General features: G+C 41.3%; 1 long non-coding RNA gene across 1 annotated transcript; it reads right to left on the bottom strand.

Moving 5' to 3' along the window:
• Window positions 1-17,322: 17,322 nt before the first annotated feature.
• On the bottom strand, window positions 17,323-19,501 carry LOC130911959 (uncharacterized). The gene is made up of 3 exons (XR_009062508.1): window positions 19,172-19,501; window positions 18,841-18,976; window positions 17,323-18,605 (listed from the first exon to the last, which is right to left on the bottom strand). It is a non-coding gene; the product is annotated as an uncharacterized LOC130911959 (long non-coding RNA).
• Between the last annotated feature and the right edge of the window lie 2,310 nt (window positions 19,502-21,811).

Below are 21,811 nucleotides of genomic sequence, written 5' to 3' on the forward strand. Positions count from 1 at the left end.
AATGGGTGGGGGGGGGGGGTTTGGGGGGTTCAGTATTTCCTTAGCAATGCCAGTTCTATTTCAGCCTATCAAATGCGAGTAATCCACATTAGGCATAAAAAACAAGAATGCCTGGATTTAGCTTGGAAAGTAAATTGTTAAAATCAGATGAGAAACAAGATTTTTTAAGACTTATCTGAACCAATCATAGTTTTCTTATTGTAGAGACAATCAGTCTGAAATTTGCATCGTACAATATCAAAACCATTCAGCGTGTACAGTGTATCACAAAAGTGAGTACACCCCTCGCATTTCTGCTGATATTTAAGTATATCTTTTCATGGACACATAAACTCAAGCAAATGTAACGTGTTACTACCCACCTCTTCTGACACCACATGCATGACGAAAAGAGTGTAAAGCTTACAGTTGACAGCTTAGCGAACATATTTCCGGTGAACATTTCAAAGTAAAATCACGGCATGTTCAGCATGTAAATAAAGATTTTCTGTAGTTTAATCTCACATACATTGGATTCTACACTTGCAAAAGCTTTAAAATGGCACCCATGAAAAATCTGACTGGCAATGAATAATTTGCTAACATGCGCACTTTGCAGGATAAGATGACTTATTTTGGATGAAATAACATTTTTGATGGGCTCTAATTGACAAAACAAAAATGGCATTGGGTTCCTCACCTATTTCGCATTCTGCACTTAACTAGCTTTCAAATGACTCGTATGCATTGTGTGTGTTTTTTGACGTTTATGACGAGAAGAGCCATCATCCAGTCAGCAGCTGTGTATTTTTTTAATGGTTCCCCCCATGAAACCGGTTTGAATTGGCACTTTCTCAGATTGATATGTGAAATATATCGAACAATCAATCTGGGAAACTCAGATTAATATCAATCTACATCCTTGAAAAGTTGATCATTGGCCCCTATTCACTCAAACATTACCACCCACTAGCAACTCAACCCTGGAGATCTTCTAGAAGGGAAATTATAGCAATGGCTTACCTGCACAGCATCCAGATTTCCAAGAGCTGCTCCACAGGAAGAATCTGATTGCTGTCATCATCGGGAAAGACGTTTTTGTCCCCTTCCACGCAATCCATCTCCTTGGGCCTGTCCTCGACGTCGTACAGAGTCCCTCTCTGGTTTTCTTTTCCTTCCTTTCCGTCCAGCAGAGGCAACGCCGGGCATTGCCGCCTTTTCACACATTTCCTCCTTGCGGTAAGAACCCTGCGACCCAATTCAAAGAGGCTGGAGTATCATCTAGTTCAGTGTAGGGCTACGATTATTTTTGAGAGTCGCCGAGTAGTCGATTGGCTCATACATCAATCACGTATTATTTAATGTTGTATTTACGACATACCCGACTTACTTGATTTCGATTTTACGGCGCCAAAGTCGCGTCCATCATTTTGTCTCAAATGTTTTTTTTTAAAGTCTCGTAACAATGTACAGTAGACATGTGCCAATACCGGTTTCAAGGTATACCGTGGTAGGAAAACGTCAACATTTTAAAACCGCAAAGGCTAAATCCTCCTCCCCAACTGGTGAGTTGTTGCTTAGTGTCAGTGAGTCTTCTGTGCTACACGATGGCTGGAGGAGGTGAAACTCCTGAACTTTTTTTTCCCCCCACATCGAAGAAAACAATCGCTGGTATGGGAATACGTCATCTACGGAAAAGGAGGAGGGCCAGCCTACATTTAATACCTGTTTGTGGAGGGTGGCTGCCGAGGAAGCAATACCTCCAATATGATTTCGCATTTATACAAAATGAAAGGTTCGTAGACACTGTCATGAACATTTCCCACCAGCTACGAGAGTTAACTTCAGCGTGTAGTGTGTCTAGCGGTGGTAAAACGAGGTGTTTTTTTTCTCTCTGGCAACTGTGTGTTGTGAGACTGTGTGTGTGTGTGTGTGTGTGTGTGTGTGTGTGTGTGTGTATATAGTATAATGTAAATATGATACGAGTCATAAACACATGCTTTTTAAGGGAAAATCAACTATTTTGGTTCTGATAATAATTTCTAATAATTTCATTCTAATAATGTTGAGGTGTGGCTGGGACTTTAGGCTCACCTAAAGGACTGCATTTATTTCAATTTTATTTGGTATATATTTTTAAAAAATGTATTTTAACTTAAAATTATACTTATGTTTTGCAATACTGCGATATCATATTTTGGCTTTAGGTTATACCGGCACATTCCTAGTGTACATTGTGTTTGAGTTCCGTATTTTTCTCAGTCTAACAGCTGTCAAGTTCCCCTGCAAATATCTAATTCGCCAATAAGGGGAGCTGTTGTCTCACCAAGGTTAATAGAAAATTCACATGATACACAACTATTTTGATAACCAATTAATTGTTTAGGATCTTCTTCACCTTGTCTAAATTTTTGAAATTATAACATATAACTTCTCAGTTGTAACTATATTTCTTCATTATATATTTGTAAATCAAAGTAGGACATGAACAAAAATCTGCTTTTACTTTGGAAAACAAAAATTCACATTTTTCCAATTTGTGGACATTTTAAGGCTGGCTTAAGCTTCTGCGGCGTACGCCGCCAAGGCACACCCGATTTACGACCCTTCACCGTAGCCTGACATGCATCCTGACTACGCGTCACGTCAACTCATGGTGACGTGACGCAAATGGACTGTGACGCTCAGACTGATGTTTCCGGTTCAGCGCAAAATCACCGCTATTTTCAAACATTGTTGTCCTACACGCAAAAATGGACCAAGTCGACGAGAGTATCATCGAAAAGGTCAGCAAGTACAACCACCTGTACAATGTTTCGTCAAAGCAGCATAAAGATTGCCAAATGGGAAGCAATTCGTGGAAGGAGATTCCTGAAAATACGGGGCCTCAGGTCAGCGAATGCATTAAAAAAATGGAAAAACCTCTGAGACAAGTATGTGTGTGTTCGGAAGCGAATGGCCACACGAAGAGGTGACACAAAAACTGCCAGCTTTTTATCACTTTATATATTGTATTTTGGGTTGGTGCATTTTATCATTTATTGTGTTATATGTTTGCTGTGAGTCTGTGACTTATTTAAATTTTAGACTTCAAGTATATGAAGAATAAAGTGTAGCGTGGTGCAGACAAAGACGAAATGCTTAGGTCTGTCGCTACACATTTATTTTATTTTCCTTTTTCTTGTCCACTGGAACACAAAATACTTTTCAGCGCAACGTTCGTCTGACGTGGCTTCACAAGTGCACAGACGGCTATATCTTATTCGCTCCCAAAATGCGACTTCCCATAGCCCATTCACGCCAAACGGCGAACGCTGACACCTGCTGGCTAAAACCCGTCAGTACAATTTTCTTTTCAGGCAGAAACGTCTGTGTATATTTTCCCAAAACACAATAAAATAATATGAAACATTTTAAACACATGGTGAATCACGTTGTGGACACAACAAAATATTCAAATAATTATTTTGATTTTAACTGTGTGCCACACTCTCCCCCACAATTTTAAAATGTCTCCTACATTTCCAAAAATCAAATATCATTGTTCAAACATATTGCACTTTTCTGCCGATTTAGCATGGTTTTACTTTTGATCAAGCGGTATTTGATATCACATTCAATTTATACCCTGATTTCACAAGTGTTTGGTTTTCAACCCATTACCATAAACATTAGCAATTGTAATTATTTTAGATCCTACATGAATCATTTCTCTACGTAACAAAACTCCTTTCGGCCTCCTTCTTAATTACAGTATGAATGCAATATGTTGACACAGATTTTTTTCTTATCTAACACAAAATTATCTTACAATGTTCATAACAACTTTTGTACAATAACGAGTAATGTCAATCAGTATGAACTCAACCTGGTACCATAATGTCTGATGTAGCCCATGGTCGCCACATGGCTCTTTGGTTGCCACCTGATGATCCACTTACTTTCACACCTTCTGTACCAGCTTCTACCCATTTTGGTTCACCTAGAGTCGAGTAGGTCAGCATTTTGGGTCGACGTCGATTTCGCTGCATACCGTTGGTCGCTGGTGATGAACAAGAATGATCGTCCTCAGCTTGCTCATGGGGATCCTCACCAGGTTCCACTGTATCATTCTCATCTACTTGCTCCGCTGCGATGTCTCCGACTTCCGATTCAGCATCATCTGGGTCCGCTGTCGTATCCTCCGAATCCAAATCTCCATCTGGTGTCCTTGAAGCAGGGACGAATGGTTCAGCATCCGGATTTAACTCTGCAGAACCCTGTGCTGGTTCTTGATCCTTGGGATAACGGCAGATAAGTTCAATTTGATCACTACCCTCACTGTCTGAGTCTTCTTCTTGTCCATGGCTTGGTTGTAGTCCTGTCTTTTTCTGCGGTGTCCTTCGTTTTGGTTTTACTGCAACAGGTTCTGATTTCTCCAGGGGCAGGCTGTCACATGGGAGTAAGAGGTTCCTGTGCAACACACGACTTTTACCTCCCCCCTCAGGTGTTACTTCATAGACTGGACAATCGCTGCTCTTTCGTTTTACTACCACATGCACTTTACTTTCCCAGTAAGGTCGCAATTTGCCCGGTCCACCTCTCTCTGACAAATTTCGCACAAGCACCCTGCCACCAGGATACAAATCTACTCCGTGTACTCTTTTGTCATAGCCTCTTTTGCCTCGTTGAGTTTCTCGAGCTGCTGTTTTGGATGCAATTTCATAAGCTTGTTGCATTCTGTTTTGCCAGTTCTGGACGTATTCGGTATAAGTCTCTTTTGTCTCACTAGGCTTTAGATTGAACAGCAAATCCACTGGCAACCGTGGGGACCTTCCATAAAGGAGGTAGTAAGGAGAAAATCCCGTGACTCCACTGCGTGTACAGTTGTACGCGTGGACCATTTTTGACAATGAACTTTTCCAATCAGCCTTTTGCTCATTTGTGAGTGTGCGCAGCATCGATAAAAGAGTTCTGTTAAATCTCTCACATTTACCGTTGCCTTGGGGGTGGTAACAGGTTGTGTGAGACCCTCGCACATCACAGCTTTTCTGTAGTTGATTCATCAACTGGTTTTCAAATTCTCTTCCCATGTCATGGTGAATTCTTTCTGGGAATCCGAAATGCATTGCAAAATCATTGAATAGTTTGTCAACAACAGTTTTTGCAGACTTGTTTCTCGTAGCATAAGCTTGAGCAAAACCAGTGTAATGATCTATCACAATTAGAATGTACTCGAACCCCTGTTTGCATGTCTCTAAGTGCAAAAAGTCAATAGATACCAGTTCAAAGGGGCGAGTTGTGACGATGCTTGTCATCGGAGCTCTCGTTGCCCTTTGCGGTTGTTTTGCTTTAAGACACTCACATTCTTTAGTCACAAAATGTTCAATCTCTGAGTACATTCGAGCCCAGTAGAATCGGTCTTGGATCAGATTGAATGTTCTCTCGACGCCAAGATGTCCCATTTCTCGATGAAGCTCGTGGAAAACCTTTTGACGATGCTCTGTGGGTAGAACTAGCTGCTGCTTCTCTCCTGCTTTTCTGTAGAGAATTCCATCATCATTAACATACAATTTTGTCCATTGTCTCATCAACACTTTGACATCTGCTGGTTCTGCTTTAAGAGATCTCATAGATGGATGCTTATTGTCATTTTTGAATTGTAGCACTCGTCCTATTACAGGATCTCTTTCTTGACTGTCTCGTATTTGATGTGGTGTTAATGGCTTCCCCAGCGGTGGTGTGCCTGTGTCTCTTACCAAGGCTAATGTCTCTACCAGGACCGCTGGTGCCCAAAGTGGTGGGGCATCTTTCTTTGCACTCACTCCCTGTACTGTTGCCCTAAATACGTCTTGACCCACCTCCTCAGTACACTCAGCCATGACCATATTGATATCCAACGGCATACGTGACAGGCCATCTGCATCGGCATTACTCCTGCCTGGTCTGTACTTTATAGCAAAGTTAAATTCGGACAGTTCACCCACCCACCGATGACCTGTAGCATTAAGTTTAGCGGTTGAGAGAATGTAGGTCAACGGATTATTATCTGTATATACTACAAAGTGTGGAGCATGATACAGATAATCACGAAATCGTTTACAGATTGCCCATTTTAAGGCTAGAAACTCTAATTTGCCCGAGTGCATGTGATAGTTTTTCTCAGGTGGTGTTAGAGTTCTGGAGCCATAGCCTATGACTACCATTTTACTGTTCTGTCTCTGATAAAGGACTGCTCCCAATCCATCTTGAGATGCGTCCGTGTGAATGACAAACGGCTGGGTTACATCTGGGTACCCCATAATGGGAGGCTCTGTCAGTTTGTCTATCAAAGAGTTCAGTGTCTGTTGGTGAGCCTTTGTCCACTGGATAGGTGTGTTAGGTGGAAGGTTACCTTTCTTTCTGCTAGTGACTCTGACCTTCTTTAGGATGGCTTCATCAGACGGTCTGGAAAGCAGCTGGTAGATCGGCTTAGCTGTTCTGGAGAAGTCTTGGATGTAGGTTCTGTAGTAGGACAGGAATCCCATCACTCTTCTCAGCTCTCCAACCGTTGTCGGCGCCTTCTCCTTTAAGGCCTGGACTGGAGCCACTTCTGCAGGGTCCATCGTGTAGCCTTCTCCAGACACCATCCGTCCAAGGAATCTCACCTTCCTCTTCAATACTTCACACTTTTTAGGACTGAGCTTGACACCGTGCTGCTGGTATCGTTGCAATACAGTCCTCAGGTGCTCGATATGATTTTCAAAGCTTGAGCTGTGGACCAAATTGTCGTCCAAATACGGCTGACACATGACGTCTCTCAAACCTCGCAAACAGTCTTCCATGTTCCTCTGGAACTCCGCAGGAGCTGCACTCAGTCCGAATGGAATGCGGACCCATTGGTACAGGCCCCAGGGGGTTATGAAAGCTGTCAAGGGCTGGCTTTCTTCATCAAGAAACCCCTGGTGATAAGCCTTCCCCTGGTCCAAAACAGAGAACCAGGAGCTGCCAGCGAGAGAGTCAAGCATGTCTTGAATTCGAGGTATAGGGTGGCGATTGGGGACTGACCTTTTGTTTAGTTCCCGATAGTCACAACAGAGTCTCAGAGTCCCATCCTTCTTTCGCACACATACGACCGGTGAGGCGTACGGGGAGCGTGAAGGAGTAATCCAACCTCTATTCATCAAGTCCTGAATGTACGCTTTGACTTCTTGATGTAGGGGCTTTGGGACCGCCATGTATGTCTTCTTCACTGGTGTGGTGTCGTGTAGTGTGATGTGAAGCTTCAGAGAAGGAATTGAGCCTATGTCCTCTTCATTGAATGCAAAAGCATGACACTCTTCTCTCAGAAGCTGCTTTGTGATCTGCCTTTGCTCATCAGTTAGATGACTGAGGTCAACTGGAGGGTCCCACCAGGCTGGCTTTGGTTGCTTGTTTTTGTCGCCATCTGGTGGTGTAATGGTGGTGACCTGTTGTTTTTCTCCTTCTCCATTCATTAGTCTCACATTTGCGGCATAACATGTTTTGACTGTCTGCAGGTGACCTAAAATTGAGCGCTGATTTAACGTTACTTTGTATTTATTGGTATTAGCAACGGGGATTGCCACAAGACCGGACCTTCGACTGGGGGCAGTGACTAAACCTTGCGCTATCGCTACACCCTCTGGCAAGGTCGGGTCTGTGCTGGGAACCAGGAGGAGTTCTTGTCCATGATATTGAGCCCCAGTGTTGGCTTGTACGTATACTGTGGTGACCTGGTTAGCAGCTAGAGTGAGACATCTTTTCCCGGTATGGACAATTCCTACCTCTTCTTCATTAACAGGCGCATGAATCAGCTGCAGCAATGCTTGGGCTGTCTTGGCTGTTATCTGGAAGGCTTGGCACACTGGATGAATAGTTTCGGTCTTTGCTGCTGCACTACTCTCCCCTGTTATTTCTTCTATAACGTTGTAGCCAATTATGGGTTCTTCAGCAACACGTGGATCACTGGATACCAACATAGGCACGAGAAGTGGCTTTGTCAAGGCACCCTGTGTCCCCAATCTGAATTCTATCTCCACCCAGCCTATGAAGGGAATTTCTGTTTGATTGGCTGCTACTCCCATTAAGCTATCTGAGTCTAGCAGTTCACTGAGAGGTTTCACTGTGCTGTGTGGTAAATAGAGTTTTCGCCACTCATCGTTAATAATCGTCGCCTGAGCTCCTGTGTCCCATAATGCTACTACCGGGATGGTATCTAGTGTGCAATGGACAATGTTTCTTTTGGCAATCAACTTAATAAGTCTCTGTTTGCGGCGAGGGGAAAGGTAGTTTGCTGACAGGTTTGGAGCCACAGTGCTGGAAGAGCTCACTGGTTGTACGTTGGGACTAATAGAGTTCTGGGCTACCAGGAGTCCCGGCTTGGCAGCCCCTTCTCGTTTCCCTGCTGCTCTCTGGTCCGTCGACACCCCCTTGAGAGGTGACCATCTTGCCCACACTTGAAGCAATGACGGCAGGAGTCCCCTATCTGTGCTTCCTGACATGCCTTACATCCCCTCGGCCGACTGCGATTGAGCTGGACCATCTTCTCGGATGATTTGTTTCTCGTGGCCTCAACTGTGTCTAACAATAATTGTTTTATTGAGTGGACCTCGGCTTTGAGCGCTTCAAATGAGTTTGTCTCAGTGCTGGTTGCCGAAATCTTCTTGCTCTTACCCCCTGTGTTTTGGTTAACAACGGCCGGCGTTACAGCAGCTGCCTCATCTGGTTGATACACTTGAGCGTGTACTTCGCTGACTCGTGGGGGTCTACTGGTGATAGTTTTCTTTTGTTTTTGCTGTCATTCTTGTTCTAAATTTGCAGCAACATTAATTTGTTCAATTAATACTTCATCTGTTACCATCAGATTACTAAGGTAGGGCTTCAACTGGAATTTAACTGCTTCACTATAAAGACCAGTCTCAATTGAACGAAGGAATTTTCTCTGAATGAGATCTGAGCTAAACTGCTCACCTTCTTCCCCAGCCTCGTCTTCTGTGGACTTCCTCATTAATTTCTCCTTCAGTTCAATTGCTCTGAATAAGAAACTTGGTGCGGATTCTTTTGGGTCTTGAGTAATATTCATCAGACGGTGCAGCAAGTCGGAGGAGGAATCTTGATAGTGACTCTTGAGGATCGTCTTGAGAGTATGAAGTGTCATAATTCGCTTGATTTTCAGCATTTCTCTCAGATGAAGGCCTGGACTCACGGCGCGGGTCACTGCTTCAATTATTTCTGCTTCCTCATGACCTTTTCGTTGTCCGGACTCAATTTGGTTCAGGAGGCTTGTATAGGACAATTTTTCTTTTTGACCAGCTTCACCAATCTGCCCAATTATCCGAAATTCTCGTCTCAGTGGTGATGTTTGGTGCCGTTCTTGTGTCCTCTTCCTTCAACGCTGCGATGACAGGTGTGGCGTGTCCTCCTGGTTGTTGCCTTCTCATCTTCATCTTTTGCTCCAATGCCTCAATTTCTCCTTCCATCTGCTGCTGCAACTTTTTATACTGCATTCTCAAAGTCTCCAATTCAGTCGTTTCCTGAATTTCCATCTCAGCCTCTGTTTCTGTTGGTGCCGATTTCAAGGAAGCCAAGTAGGCGAGGACACGCTCCAAATACTGTTGAAGTGGCTCTGACTCTTCCTCCTCTTCAATTTCATCCAAAGTAGTCTCAGCCAACCTGATGAGGGCACGTCGTGGTCTGCTTTCAAACCCCTCAACAGGTGCACTACATTTGAGATGCTCACATAAGGAGATGAGCTCTGCCTTTTCCAAAGTCAACAATATTGTGCTAATCTTGTCTCTTGCTTCCTCCATTATGCTTCTTCTTCAATTTGGCACTGCAGCTTGGCTTTGGGCTGAATCAACCATCCTCTGCTACCAAAATATGTAGCGTGGTGCAGACAAAGACGAAATGCTTAGGTCTGTCGCTACACATTTATTTTATTTTCCTTTTTCTTGTCCACTGGAACACAAGAAAATACTTTTCAGCGCAACGTTCGTCTGACGTGGCTTCACAAGTGCACAGACGGCTATATCTTATTCGCTCCCAAAATGCGACTTCCCATAGCCCATTCACGCCAAACGGCGAACGCTGACACCTGCTGGCTAAAACCCGTCAGTACAATTTTCTTTTCAGGCAGAAACGTCTGTGTATATTTTCCCAAAACACAATAAAATAATATGAAACATTTTAAACACATGGTGAATCACGTTGTGGACACAACAAAATATTCAAATAATTATTTTGATTTTAACTGTGTGCCACAAAAGCACATGTTTGGTGTCAAAAGAGTTGTTTTGATGTTTAATTTTCAACAGTAGACAGTTCACACACTTGATACATCATCACTGATTGAGAGTGCCTCGGTGCTTTTATGATAATGTGTTTACCATTAAGGCTTACAACGCAGTTTGGGAAGTTCCATAGACACCAGAAATCTATGGCTTCTCACTGGCTGGTTGTAGAACACTGTAAGGAAATCGGACAAAACGCTGGACAACACAGCTTGCTGGCTTCCACCCGATGCTAGAATTCGTAAACTGCCAGTCTCTGTACAGTCGGACAGACCACCTCCGTGACATTCTTCTGCGTCACCTTTGCCTCAACCATAGACTTCACGAAGTATCGACGGGACGCGGGGCCGATTTGTAGGGGGCCTATCTCCGTCAAAGCTGACAGTGGAAACACGGACAAAGAGATTTTTGCGTTGAAAAGTCTTGTGAATAAATTAAATCAAATTTATTTATATAGCCCTTTACAAAACCCGAAAGGTCCAAAGTGCTTTACAACAAAGACAAACATGGCTCATAGTAAATAAAAGGCAGGAAAGTATTATACAATGACATTAAGAGAAAAAAAAGAAACAAAACAACGCATCACGATAAGTCAGACAGCAAATAAGACAATAAAACAGATAAAGTCCGAAAACATTAAAAACCCTTAAGAAATAAAACCAGGCTAAACTAATCTGGGGGAAAGGCGGGTCTAAAAAGGTGTCTTTAAAAGAGATTTAAAAAGGCCCAAATTCGTAGTGGTGCGGATTTCAGGGGGAAGACTATTCCATAATCTGGGGGCAGCAACCGCAAAAGATCGGATACCTATAAAGTGTTCTAAATGAGAACCACGGACTGTGTGGTCGACTGTATCAAATGCTGCTGTGAGGTTTATAGGCTGTATTGGCTGAGCGAAAATTGTGTTGGTTCGTTCCACTAAAGTGGATCTACATAACCTCTATATTGTAATTTACATACGATGCTAATTAGTACCAAAAAAAAAGTTCTCACTGTTTCCTGTCATTTTTTAGTAATTAGCGTTTTCGTGTCGGTCTTTTTTTTTCCCGTGGCGCAGTAATATTGATACGGCGGAGTCGTATCGTCAGTGTGTGAAGCCATTTTAGGTCACGTGCACCAATAGAAGACGAGGATTGTTGCTATGGTTTGTAAAACAAACAACATGGCGGCGACCATGTCAAGCTACGACACGAGCGAAGATGAACAAAAGATAAGAAAAACGCATTCGAAATGTAGTCAAAAGGCATCGAAACGATGTTATATGCATCTCTCAGCTGTCCAAGGGCGAAAAAGGGCAGGAATTTGGAAAACGTGCACAGCCCGCGTGGTTGCGTCAGACAATGGCTTTCTCCCCAGGCTCCGTCGAAGGATATTGCTGAAAATGTGTCGACTGGGATTTTTGACGACATTCACTACAGGTAAGCCACACGCACGCCTTTACTACAAGGTTAATTGTTATCAACTTACGCTCACAAAATTCTTATTTAAACTAGTGTTGTAACAATACCATTTTTTAGCCCAGATATCAATACCACTTTGTTATAAAATGTATATACAGTGTATAGAAAGTGAATCCAGTAGAACTTTTTATAGCATACCTGTTATGGGTGACAATGGTTAAATAAACCTTTTGGCTCAAGAACATCAAGCTGTAGTCAATAAAAGCCCTGATACTGACGTAGCAGTGATTGCTGTAAGTCTGCAGATAGATTTACAGTGTAAATTGCATTTTTTCACAGGAGGCGGCAACAGAACGAGGACAGACGTCTCTGCAGCTCCTGGCACTAGTGTGTGTTCAGCACTCATTGGCATCCATACATTCACAGGTTGTGACTCTGCTTGTGCCTTTCATGGCAAAGGCAAAATAAACATTTTCTTTTGCACGTCATAAAAAATGAATACGTGACTGGGTTTGCAAAGCTGGGCAGCAGGTTTAAACTTGACCTACAAACATTTAACACATTGTGTAAATACGTGTGCCACCTGTTTGGCCAGTCATGTGCCAAAAATGATGCCAAATGCAGATCTTTCTGTATGGCCTCGTCAGTCTTGCCAGAACATTCTATTCCCCCCAAAACTGATGCTCTGAACTAACATTGCAGGACAGCAAACTATCAAGCAGCAATTATGAAACGTCTGACAGGTAAAATGTGTGCCCCTTCACCCATTGACATTGAGGATGGGCAGTTGGCAGTGACATGGATGACTAAAAATCCTGCCCCTGATACTGTTTTGCAAGTAGTCAACTGTAGTTGAAAGGCAACCAATTGTGACACGGGAAGATGTTCCTGTATGTCTGCAAAACTTTCTTGTACTGGTTTATATCTGTGCCAAGCATGCGAGAATGTTTCCAAAGAAACAAAAGACACTTGGATGGGATGGGATGATGACTTTGATGAAAGCGATTTTGAGGAGTAATGTTGTCATGTACAGTTTTACTATTTTTTATTTCTTTATATATATATATTTTAAATTTGTTTTTTCAATATTTGTATGTGTAATAATGTGTATTTTTATAGTATGAGACACTTCCATGTTTAAATAAATGTTGTGTACCAACAGTACCATACTTGAATGATTCCAACCTTTTGTATATATATACAGTGTGATTAAAAAAGGCTGTGCCAAAATCATAATGCCATGTCAAAAACAAAAAACATTAAAAAAAACAAAAACAAAAACTTTACCTTGGACAGATGTAGGAAGTAACTAAGTTCAATTTCATGTTTTCATAGTATTCAAATATGGCCATCACCAGCAGCATGGACAACATCAAGTTGACATGAGAATTCCTCCCTCCCGCGTTGATTGCGTCTGTTATTCTTTCATGTCATCAATATTTGCTGGAAGTGGTGGAACATACACTTAGTGTATAACATACGTTATGTGACATAAAGATGGATAATGAACTTTGTCTTTAACATACCAACACGTCCAGCAAGTACTGATGATGTGAAATATCGAACAACAGTTGCAATCAAGACAATAACTGCGACATGCACACGTTTGAGAGGAATTTTCATCGTGGCTTGATTTTGTCCATGCTGCTGGGTGTGCTCACATTTGAGCACTTGTGAAACATGAAATAAAACTTGGAAGTTATCTTCAACACGTGTCCATCACTTCTTTTGTGATGTCTTTCATTTTTTAAGTATCACCTTATGATTTTGGCACATTATTTTTTGATCACCCTGTAATTTTTTGTCTTATTCCATTTTTGCCATGATTCACATTTAGGAGGGTGTGGTTGCAATTCGGTTGATTTTCAGCCATTTATGATCATGGTGTGCATTTTTTATTTCATATATTTCATTGCATAGTAGGTTGTGATATTTTTAATATATGACACATAAGCCTTTAGCTTAATTCAGTATATATTTCATTGTGCTGGGTGCAAATCATTAATGTTGAAGTGTTTCCTTCAAGAAATTAGCTACATTTCTCATTCTGAATTCACCTATGTGTAAACTAAGGCACCAATACTTGTTTCAAATGTTTGGTAGATGTGTTTATGACATTTGATAAAGATTTTGTGTTGCCAGAATTGATACAACACTTAAAACAAGCAAAAACAGCAACACAAATCTGTATTTTTGTGTATTCACATAAAGATACATTTCTGGCTGGTGACTAAGTTAGGAGGGTATTGGCTTTGAAAAATGCATTGAACGCATAGATCCAGCGTAGTGGAATGAAATCCATTTTCTAAGCACTTTTTCCATGGTCCCAATAAAGCCATATTTCCACAAGCTTGTCCATTCGCAGCACTTCCTGGTCAACTCTAATCTTTTAATGGACGACGGTCTCACAGAAGAAATTGTAGCTGTCAGTGAAGGGTGTTTCAGTTCTGAAAAACATGCACACACACATAAACCATGTGCGAACTGTTTCATCCATATCATATTTACATCATCTTCCAATCCAAATTATCTAGGCTTGTCTATTCTGCCATTTTTTTCCTGAATAAAATTATCAAATAGGTTTTTGGAACTACAGTTAAACAAACTAAATACTATGTTATTTGTCAATCTTAACTTTTTGCTCGAAGTTATCAATCTAACATCATAATAATGACCGCTACAGCCCAGAACTCACATTGCAAGTCTTAACTTCATATGTGATCTGACCAGAAGCCCCCCAACTCCCATAGTTATTCACAACAAAAGGCGTGTGTGTGGCTTACCTGTAGTCAATGTCGTTAAAAATCCCAGTCGACGCATTTTCAGCAAGATCCTTCGACGGAGCCTGGAGAGAAAGCCATTGTCTGACGTAGCCACGAAGGCTTAGCAAGTTGACCGCCGTTTCGGCCAAATTCCTGCCCTTTTTCGCCCTTGGACAGATGAGAGACGCATATAGCATCGTTTCGATGCCTTTTGACTAAATTTCGAAAGCGGTTTTCTTATCTTTTGTTCATCTTCGCTCGTGTCGTAGCTTGACACGGTCGCCGCCATGTTGTTTGTTTTTCAAACCATAGCAACAGTCCTCGTCTTCTATTGGTGCACGTGACCTAAAATGGCTTCACACACTGACGATACGACTCCGCCGTATCAATATCACTGCGCCACGGGAAAAAAAAGACCGACACAAAAACGCTAATTACTAAGAAATGGCTGTAAACCGTGAGTAGAACTTTTTTTTTGGTACTAATTAGCATCATATGTAAATTACAATGTAGAGGTTATGTAGATCCACTTTAGTGGAACGAAATCCATTTTCTAAGCACTTTTTCCATGGTGCCAATACAGCCTATTAGTAAAACAAGGATTGCTGGGTTTCCGTTGTCTACAGAAAGGGCAATGTCGTGCACTTTTAAAAGTACTGACTCAATGCTATGTCTAGACCTGAAGCCTGATTGAAACTTGTCATCGGTGGAGTTTGTCTCTAAAAATGTTTGCAATTGAATTAAAACAACTTTTTCTAAAACTTTAGAAAGGAAAGACAAGTGGGAGACGGGTCTAAAATTGGACAGCACAGAGGAGTCGAGATGGGGTTTTTAAGAAGGGGTCTGACTACAGCCTGTTTGAAGGCAGCTGGGACAGAACCAGAATGGAGAGAGGTATTTATAAGAGCCAGCAGACTTGGTCCGAGGCAACTGAAGACTTCCTTTAGAAGCCCAGCTGGAATTACATCTAACGGAGAGTTAGTGGGTTTCATGCCACTAACTATTTCAGTTAGAGATGACAATGAAAGGAGATCAAATTGTTAAAAACAGTGAGCAGTTCTGGAGGACGTACATTATCCGATGAGATACCCGAATTGCAGACATTTTGCCTAACCGAAGAGACTTTGTTTTGAAAGAAACCGAGAAACTCCTCACAAGTGGCAGCTGACACAGAAGTTAAGCCAGTGGGTTGTGGGTTTAAAATTGTGTCAATTGTCAATTGTGTTAAAAAGCAGTCTTGGATGGCTCGAGCTGTTATTTATAATAGAAGATAAATAATTTGACTTGGCCTGTTTTAGGGCCTCCTGGTAGCAGCCAATGTGTCCCTCAGCAATCTCAAAGAAACATGGAGTTTGTCCTTTTTTCACTGACGATCAACCCACCTGCTTTTTTGCCTGAGCTGGCGGGTATAGTCATTAAACCATGGAGTGGCTTTGGGTTTGGAGCTTCTTTGCCGTAGAGGGGCAATGGAGTCTAAAAAAGCAGTGCAGGTGGAACAAAAGATGGAGAGAAGACTGTCTGAGCAGACAGGAGAAGGCAGCACGGCATCAGGATGCTGCTGTAGGTCTCCAAACGCAGTCACGAACTCTCCTGCTGTGGATGGAGTGAGGCGCCAGCGGTAACAAGCTGGAGAAATTTTCTTTGCTGCCCCTTTGTCTGCAGAAAAGTAAAAAATGATGGGAGGATGGTCCGAGATGGCAGTATCCACTATTTATCTGAACTTTGAACTCATTCACCAGCTGATTCGCAGAGCAGCAGACATGAATGTTAAAATCCCCGCAAATTAAAACCCTGCCAAATGTCGGAATAAAGTCTGATAAAAACTCAGAAACCTTCTGAATAAAATCCTTATTAAAAGGGGGGGGGGGGGGGGGGGGCGATAAATAGTGGCACAAAGCAATGGGGGAGAATATGGAGGACCAAAGCTGCCAAAATTCAAAATAAAAATAAAAATAAATCAATCAATAAAAAGCAAAATAAAAACGAAAATAAATACAAAAATATGAAATATGATACAAAAATTAAATATAAATACAAAAATAAATTTGGAAATAAGTAGCTAATTAAAGTAGAAATAAAAATGAATATATATACAAAAATAAGAAATTACATTAAAAATGTAAGAATAAATACAAAAATAAATGTGGAAATAAATACAAAAATAAATATATTGATTGAAATAAATGTCAATCAATAAATAAAAACGCTTTGCCATATATTTACTTATTTCATTGTCAGTGCCAACGTTCAAGTGGAAATGTTATTCAAATGAGGGGGCGGTACTACATGTGTTGAACTATTCACCCATTGGTCGATCGACATGCCAGTTAAGTGATCCTCTCGATCGACGAAGTAATGTCTGCCTTCCTGCTGCTTGCTTGCTTGGTAAAATAATGGGACGAGACGAGAAGGTCGGAATCTAAGCGGCTACGATATGCTGGCAATCGGTTGGATGAGGACAAGGTACGTATTAAATTGGTAATTTGGTGTGTGTTTTTTTAAAAACTTTTTACTTAAGTCCAGTTGAGGTATGTTGAATCTATATAATCTTCCATAAGCTAATACCTTGCATTGGGTCTCGGAAGACTGCGAGGCAAGGCGGGACATGGATAAAGCTGCTAACAACATTAAACTCACAAGGAATAGTTTAGCGTTAGCGCAATTTAGTGAAGCACAATTCACACATTCAGGTTCGTGTGGTGCTCCGGAAGACTGTTTGCACCGGCTGGTGTCTCGTTTAATGCTTTCGTAGCTAATCTATTATACCATTTTGCCGTTGTCATCTATTTTCTTCTAGATACTTCTGAGGAAGGTTGGGGTGTCGTTCCTCAACAATAAGACATCTCTCGTCCTCACTTATCTACGTGCTTTTTTTTTTTTTTTTTTTTACCCTAAAGCTTCCCGAAGACGCAATAAATTTACATTTCAGGGAATGCTGATGGGGAGCAGAACGAGTCAGTTGTGCTGGAAGTCCTTTTTTGTACATCAATTACCTGTTTATCATTTGTATCGTATTACACTGGTCATCAATAAAATATTACTTTGCAGAAAAACAATCATTGCCTTTATTATTTCTTCACATTATTGAGGTACTGTCACATCAACGACAACCAACATTCTATGCTGTCATTTAAAACAAGTCCAAATATTTGACGCAGGATGGATAGTCTCGTTGTAGACATTCAATACATTAGAAAATTCTGACATCTGCTGAATTTCTTCAGGAGTCGAGGCCTGTCGCAGCTGCACTTCTGGGACTGACATCGACATGGGGGGGATGACCATGTGGACCATCACATAAAACTGCAAATATGTAATTTAAAGTTGAACCAACTAGTCCTAAAATATAACTAAACATGCACACATCGTATATGGCAAATTTAGTTATTGATTAGCCTCATCTGTCTGTGCCTAGCCCTAGACTGTGAAAGTGTTTGCATTTATATAATTAACATTTTTGGTCAGGGATATTTCATGCTTTTATTGTTTTGTTTTTTTGTTTTTTTATGTTATGTTTTTGATTAGAAATGTGCACTTTACATTATCCCTTTTGAAGTTGAACTTGTTAAGCCATTTTCAAAGAGCCAACAAGCAAAGAGGGCGTGCCACACCTCATAATTAGATTTTGATGGGTAAAATTTCATCCAATCATCTCCCAGAAGTGGCAACTAAAACTATACCAACATTTCTGCAATAACAGACAATGTGTTGCAGGGCCCAGAATTTTTTTTTCGTAATTCTGAGACATAAAATTTTAGGGTTTCTTATTTTTGCAAGCCATAAACATCAACATTTAACTCATTGGCTGCCATTGACAGCGCTTGACATCCAATCAATTTTTGACTGGGAGAGGCTGGCAGCGAAAGCACTCCAAATCTAAATGAATTAAGATTCCTAGCGTGTAATAAATAATAAAAGCATGAAACATTTAAACTTAATTTAAAATGGTCTATATTATACTGTATATGGGTTTATAGTTCCAAAATGGGTGAAAAAAATATGGTCTTAATTTATTTTTGTACTTCCTTCCGAGTCTCCCAATATAGAGCTTTAATTTATGACTTTATGGTTGCCATAGCTATGCCTTTGACTGTTGGGGGCTGGCACAGAATGTCATCTACGCCGAACAGTTTGTAGTTGTAGTGTGCGGACAATTCCCGGTGGATCCAGACGTGGCATGGATGCTTGCACACGAAGTCCTCCATGAAAAAACAGGAAAACAAGTTGCAATTTAAAAAGTTGCATTGCATAAAAGCTGAAGAAGTAATTTCTAGTGTTTAAACAGGACTTGAAATAACAAAATGGTTTAACCCTGATGGCAAAGTCATGATTCGGCTTGTTATTTTTTTTTTTAACACAAATATTTCCTCTTGACACTTCATTTGAATGAATGAAACTATAGTCCAAGTCAAATTATTAATGACATTCACTTACTCTGAACCTTTGTACGTCGGAACCTGAGACGTCCTTGAATCAGTCTGAACCCAGAATTTGGATGAGATCCTGGGATCCCTGTAATCACCGAGCATCCAACGTTGCGATGTCAGTGGAATTATTCAAGTCAGAGACTCTAAAAACAATGTTATGGTGAGCAGGAATATCGTTTACTTTCATGAGAACTTAGTTGTAACTTCTGCTAAGCTACACTGGAGCAGTTACAAGTAGCTTTGATACCAGTAGCAGTCAGATATATATAGAGAGTGCAGCATGCCATACGAATAACCAAGTTTTCATTTTAAAATATGCCACTGTCATACAAACTCACCTTATACCATGCTTTGACATTCGACGGTGGATAATGCATATTCTCTCACTTCTCACCAAGTAGGACTACTAAACTAGGTCGGCTGTTTCCCTGACTTTCAGACCCACGTTCTGTCATCTGTGGCAGGCATGGCTAGTAGATTTCAGAAATCGAATGTCGATCAACCAATAAGCGAATAGTTCAACCCATGGCACCCTTAGGAACGCCCCCTCATTTGAATTACATTTCCACTTGCAAGTTGGCGCTGACAATGAAATAAGTAAATATAAGGCAAAGCGCTTTTATTTATTGATTGACATTTATTTCAATCAATATATTTATTTTTGTATTTATTTCCACATTTATTTTTCTATTTATTTTTACATTTTTAATGTAATTTCTTATTTTTGTATATATATTCATTTTTATTTTTACTTTTATTTAATTAGCTATTTATTTCCATATTTATTTTTGGATTTATTTTTAGTTTTTGTATCTTAATTCTTATTTTGTATTTATAGTCGTTTATATTTTGCCTTTTATTGATTTATTTTTAATTACTTTTATTTTTTGGTCCTCCATAGGAGAAAGCCCGATAGAGAATAACTGCAGTTCAAAACTTGAATACTTATGAGCAGTTATGGTCCTACATTTGAACTTGTCCTTAAATACAGCAGCCAGGCTGCCACCACGGCCAGTCGCTCGCGGGGTGCTGAAAAAACAGCAGCCAGATGGGAGGAGCTCCGAGAAGGCGCTGCCTTCACCTGGTTTCAGTCAAGTCTCCGTTAGAAAAAGGAAATCCAAATGATGCTCCGAAAAAAAGTCGTTCAAAATAAAGGTCTTATTCGTAAGGGACCTTGTGTTAATTAGCACCGAGTGAACCAAGGATTGCTCAGCTGTGGGGGTGAAGCCGCGGAGCAGGCGACGGTTCCCCGGCACAGAGCCACGCAGGGAGAGCATCACCGGCCGATAACGGAACTCCAAGGAACTCCGTGGATCATATCCCTTGAAGGCAGTCGGGGGTCTAGCTGGTGGATGATAGCGATCGCTGCGAGAGGACGCCAGGTAGGCTTTTAATTTGACAGCAATTCCTCCCCGCTTTCCACGTCTCCGGCGGCGGTAGGTACGAGGCAACCAACAAGGAAGACGCCGTAGATGTGGTGGTAAAAACGCCAAAAAAGGCGGCGGTGACTTTGAGTGACTATAGCCACCGAACGGCAACTTTTCCAACGTGTCACGAATATTAAAAAGTGTCAGGCGATCGTACATGTGCAGCGGTGACACTGTCTATAAAAAGAGGTAAATACAGAGAAAATAACAATACATCGAGCAGAGTGAGACGGCCAGCCAAACACAGGGGCGCCATCTTAACATCTAAACAGAAAAAGTCAAATGCTTAAATCCCTGAATTCTTTATAGATATGGACGTAAAACAGTCTTGATTCTTGTTTAAAAGCAAAAAAAACAAAAAACAAAAAAAACGTGCAGGTAGCATTTATTTTACGTAAACATGTCGAAGTATAATGCCAATGCTGTAGCGGCTAATTTCTCCCATTGATTTTTTTCACAGCATTTCATCATGCATTCATGGTATGAAAAATATACTAATTACCTTGAATCCTCGAACAGATCACCCGAGACAATCCTTCCTCTTTGTATGTAGTACAGCTTTCATACTTTTTCAACATAAATCCGGCGTTAGATGGCTGCATGTGACCGACTGCTAATACATACAAAAATACCTGACTGCGGCCGACAGCCGCTACAAACAACGTCCAGTTACAGCAAACAGTCAAGATGCTAATTGGAGCAATCCAACTCTGTGGTTTTGTGAATGTGAATGACAATGAGGACCATAGTGCTCACAAAAGATAAGCTGATTAGGGTCAGATGATCTTTTTCTGGTTACAAAAGTGATTTGTTTTAACTGATCCACCCTTGGTAGTTATAGTGTTAAGCCTGAGTTATACTCCCGCGTTGCGGTGACGGCGTAGCGACTACGGCGTCATTCGACATTCGATAGTTCTGCGGTGAGGGAACGCGTTGCTCTGTAATTCACCGCCAAGCCACTAGAGGGATGTGGCGTTATGTTTGTACGGTTTTGGGGCATGCTTGTTTACTTCCGCTAGTCGGAGAAAAAATAAACAATGCAAGATGGAACTCTTGAAAGTAAATATTCTGCTCATCAACACTGAATAAATGTTGAACATACAAATGTTGACGGGCAGGCGACGCAGAAGACGGTTTCGAGGCGGTCTGGCCGACTTTTGATGCCGCACAGAGAGTTTTAGACTCGGGTGGAGAGCGCTAGCTGTGGCGGCTAGCTTCAAACTGGCGTCGAGCACTGCGTTCAAGGTCTGCAAAGCCCTCCAGCCTGATTTGTTTGCCGTGTCCTACAACCAGCTAGTGGGAAGCCATAGCAGATTTCTGGCGTCTAGGGAACTTCCCAAACTGCGTTGGGAGGCTTGATTTTAAGGTTATCATAAAAAGCACAGAGGCACTCTCAATCAGTGATGATGTATTTGTGTGTGTGAACTGTCTGTTATTGAAAATTAAAGATCAGAACAACTCTTTTGACACCAAATCTGTGCTTTATTCTTCATGTACTTGAAACATATGTACACAGTAAATGATGAAGTGCACCAACCAAAAATACGACAT

This window comes from Corythoichthys intestinalis, chromosome 2, assembly GCF_030265065.1.
Source record: "Corythoichthys intestinalis isolate RoL2023-P3 chromosome 2, ASM3026506v1, whole genome shotgun sequence".
Taxonomy (NCBI): Eukaryota; Metazoa; Chordata; class Actinopteri; order Syngnathiformes; family Syngnathidae; genus Corythoichthys; species Corythoichthys intestinalis.